At 39.3% G+C, this 4603-nt stretch overlaps 1 long non-coding RNA gene across 1 annotated transcript; it reads left to right on the forward strand.

The window, feature by feature from the left end:
- The first annotated feature begins 915 nt into the window (after positions 1-915).
- Positions 916-2521, forward strand: LOC142658743 (uncharacterized). Its single transcript, XR_012850164.1, has 3 exons — positions 916-1270; positions 1352-1484; positions 2323-2521. It is a non-coding gene; the product is annotated as an uncharacterized LOC142658743 (long non-coding RNA).
- The last annotated feature ends 2082 nt before the right edge of the window (positions 2522-4603 follow it).

The following is a 4603-nucleotide window of genomic DNA, read 5'->3' on the forward strand; positions in this document are numbered from 1 at the left end:
AGTCTACAATGATCGTTCTTTCTGGCAAGCTAATTTTGTGGATGCAGATCAATTGAATTTATTTACGGATGCGTCTGGATTAATTGGTTTTGGAGCTTTTTGGGATGGTAGATGGTGCGCTGAAAGATGGCACCAGGCCTGGTGTAATAATAAGGTTTTGAAGAATATGGTCTTGTTGGAGCTTTTCCCTGTGGTCGTAGCCTTATACTTGTGGGGGTCTGCTTTTGAGAATAGGCGCATTCTTTTGCATACTGATAATAAAGGGGTTCATTTTGCTGTTAGCTGTTTGTATTCTAAATGTCCGTTGGTAGTTAAGTTGTTGCGTCATTTAGCATTAATTTGTTTAACCCCTTAAGGACACGTCCAATTTTGGCCTTGAGGACAGAACAATTTTTTTAGATTTCTCTCCTTGCATCCTGACGCTCATAACTTTTTTATTTTTTGTTTGACGTAGTTGTATGAGACTTTGTTCTTTATGTAGGTACCATTTTTTGGTTCAAAATACATTATCGTTTAATTTATACAAATTTGTATGTTGGCGAAAATGCAGAAAAAAGCAGTTTTATTATTTTATTTTTTTACACCATGCACCGATCATCATAAATAATCTTATACATTTGTTGTACAGGTTGTTACGGTCGTGGCGATGCCAAATATGTCTATATTATTTCATGTTTTGGGACTTATGTTTTAAAAAGTTTATTTATTGTAAAAAACGTGTATTTATGTGTATTTTTTTTACACATTTTTTTAATGAACTTTTTTTTATTAATCCCATCGAGGGATTTTTCATTTTTATTTTTTAACTGTAATGTGCTGGCATATATCTATACGCCAGTACATTAGCCTGTGTACTGATTGTACACAGGCAGTTGTTAGGGCATACCTCAGTATGCCCTAACAACAGGAAATATGGTCAGACAGCCCTGGGGTTCTTCAATGGACCCTAGGCTGTCTGGCCATAAAAGTTATGGGCTTTGATCGTGTCACAGGGATTTTCTGTGACGCGATCAAAGGGCTGTCCCCCCTCCTCTTATTTACTTTGAATGCCGCAATCAGCTTTGATCACGCCATTCAAGGGGTTAACGGCGGAGAGAAGAGCTTTCTCTTCTCTCGAGCGTTAGAGCAGTGCTGCGGCTATGTATTACAGCAATTACCCCGCTCCTGATCGCGCGTGGACACAGCTGTCACACAGGAGGAGAATGCTTGCCCTAATGCGCGAAGTACATGCCGCTGAGGACGAACATTCTTGTCCTGTGTCGACGAGTAGGTAAAGTTGAATATTTGGGTAAAAGCTGTTCATATTCCAGGTTTAGATAATTCTATTGCTGATGCTTTGTCACGTTTTCAGTTTCCCAGATTCTGCGAGTTGGTCTCCTGGGCAGAAGAGGAAGGGGACCATTGTCCATTTCACCTTTGGGGATTGATTTGGACGTGATCTTTAATTTGTTGGAAAAATCAGTAGCCAAATCTACTTGGTCAGGGTATGTAGCAGCTTGGAAGAGATGGTGTGAAGTGCTAACCTGTTATAATCTTCCAGTTACTCGTAGTACCGAGAAGTCTTCGCTAATATTTTGTCTGCAGTTATTTGATGAAAAATTGTCTCATAGCAGTGTTTCTAAACTATTGGCTGGTGTTTCTATTTGTATGAAAATATTGCAGGAACCTCCAGTGAACAGTTATTTTTTTGAACAAACAAATTTTGAAAGGTTATAAAAAGGGAAATTGTTTCCCTCATGGGAGATGTCCGATTTCTGCAGATATTTTGTTACAGTGATGTACAGTTTGTTTTAAATGTTGCCACTCTGATTTTGAAGCAGTGTTGTTTTCTGCAGCTTTTTATAGTATGTTTTTTGGTGTTTTACGAGTTGTTGAACTTTTGCCAAAAGAACAAAAAGGTGGTTTCTGTATGTTGTTTTCTCAGGTCTAGGTGAAGAAAAATTTTATTCATTGAAATGTGAAAAATGTATCAAGAGGGTAAAGGCGTTTGGCTGCGTCTGAACAGGCTTCAAGTTTTTTTGGTTTGCCCAGTTCATTTCATGGGGAATTATTTGGCTATTAGACCAGCAGGTGGAGAATTATTCTTCCGCATGGTTCTAAATTTACAGAGTTTCAGTTCAGGACAGTTTTACGGAAATGTATTGGAGCTTTGGGTCTGCTTAACCATAATTTTTGTTTTCTCATTCTTTTAAAATACACGCTACAGGGGCTTACAGATCTGGTGTGGGTCATCGGGTTATAAAAAGACTTGGTAGATGGGATTCTAATTGTTTTAAACTTTATATTAGACCATCCTTGTTTCAATTCTGATTATATTCTTAGTTTTTACAGGACAGGTTGCTTGGATCGTTGGCCATTCCTTCATCCACTGGGCTGAACGCAGAGTATTGGAAAGATGTTATACTACGAATTTATCAACGGAGCCCGCTTTTCTGAAAGTTTTCACTCGTTTGTGTGACTCTGGCCTAACACTATTTGAGTTCCGTGCCTAAAATGACAAATGCTGTGGTTTGCTATTTATCACCTCAAATATGTCTATAATGTGATAAACCTCTTAATTTTCAATTAATGAGTCATTTGTGCCTGAGGACTTTATATGTGTATGTTCTCTTTCAACCTCCTTTCTTTTTTTTACACCATAGTAAAGATCACTCAGCACATGCTTAGTATGTCTTTACAATGTCATTTGGCTAGGAAAAACTTGACAAACAATAGCTAGAGCTCATGCCTATGGCCGTATGAAAGATGTTGTACAGATCAGTAATACAGCACCTATTTTCTCTGTATGCCTGAGTTTTCGTTGTGGCATGTTCCATTATTTCTAGCATTGTTTCTAGCATGGAGGTAACATACAGTGGCAGATGAAGTGCTTACAACTCCATAATACAAAACCCTAGGTAACCAGATATTGCCATACAGCCTTGGGCTATTAGTTGGGTCCAGCATAAGATTTTTATTAAAGCAGAGATAAAAAATTTCCTTACAGTAAGATGGTAGAGCTTCCAAACCACAGTGATTTAAACTATACTCATCCACTGTAACTCAACTTTTCAATGTATTGGTGTAAAAGAGGGTAATTTTTTTGGGTGGGCAGGTTGTGTTTTTAGTATCTGTTTAAGCTTTTTGGTACATGTGAATACTCCTAGTCCTAATCACTTCAGGGTTAATAAACTAAAACTGTATTGTAGCATAAGGTATTTTAGTCTATTACCATAAAGCAGGGGGTGGCAACTAGTCTATCACCAATGGGTGGTGAATACATCACGGCCAAGATTAAATCAGTACTGCAGAATATAGTTAATTCTGCAGTACTGACTAAATGCTGTCCAGGTTGCCTTTGAGCCGGGTGCTGTGCACGTACGCATCAATGCAATGGAGCTTGAGGAGGGCACAGGTATCCCCATTGTAGCATCAGGACACATCACCAGTCCATATAGAAGCCTGCACCGCTGAAGACAACATGGAATGGGGGTTAGGGGAGTATTGGATTTCTCGCCCCCTCCCTTTGGTACACATCATTTTGGGGCACCATGGGGGAGTACCATTGCTAATGGGGACACTCTGGGGAGCACTTTTAATAATGGGGGCCCTCTGGAGGAGAATGTGCTTGGGCACTGGGGGGAACAATTACTATTTGGGGCACTCTGGGGGTTAGCATTATTACAATATTTATGGAGGCACTGTGGGGAAATATTACTATGGGGAGTACTATTACTATTGGGGGCATCATGGTGGGAAGTGTTACTAATGGGGACACTCTGCACTAGCATTATTACTATTGGGGGCACAATTACTAATGTGGGTGCTTCGGAAGAGCATTGTTACTATAGAGCAAATTATGCTGGGCACTGTTACTAATGGGGGAACTTTGGGGAGCACTATAGGTAATGGGGGCACTGTGGGGAAACACTATTTCTTATGGGGCACTAACTACAGATGGTACTGTTTGGAGTACTTTTCACAGCTGGCACAAATTGGGGCACTATCTACAGAGTGGAAAACATGGTAACATTAAAAATAAAGGGGCAATGTCACCCCTACATGTAAATTAAGAGCACACACTAGGAAAATATAAGTAAAAGTATGCAATACATTAGTGGGATTAAATCAACCAGATCCTTGTTGCTGACATGGTTGCGAAATTTCCACTTAGATTTGACTAAAGTAGTTACATCCATATTTATCCAAGTCATGTGTTTGTAACAGGGAAAACTTGACATTAAAGGGGTTGTCCGAGATACCATCATATTTTCAAAAAGTGTTTCATACATTTCCCCTTATACAGACAACATAAATAAAGCAGTATATATATATATATATATATATATATATATATCCACTTATCACATATCTTCTTTGAATTTAGCGCCGTTTGTTTAGATGCACTCAAGGTCCAGTTTGTTGATGTCTCCTTCTGATAATACTTATTTTCCCTGCATGCATTGCAGGCTGTAATGAGCGTGCATGTACAGCCTACCAAGAGTTCACGTGTGCTGTTCTTGCTCGTCCCCGCTGTCATCCTTCCCTGTACTTGTGTTTCCTTGCTGAAATTCTTTTTTTTTTGCACCCGAACACCTCCGTAGATGTCATCCCCCACCTCCAT

This window comes from Rhinoderma darwinii, chromosome 8 (genome assembly GCF_050947455.1).
Source record: "Rhinoderma darwinii isolate aRhiDar2 chromosome 8, aRhiDar2.hap1, whole genome shotgun sequence".
Taxonomy (NCBI): domain Eukaryota; kingdom Metazoa; phylum Chordata; class Amphibia; order Anura; family Rhinodermatidae; genus Rhinoderma; species Rhinoderma darwinii.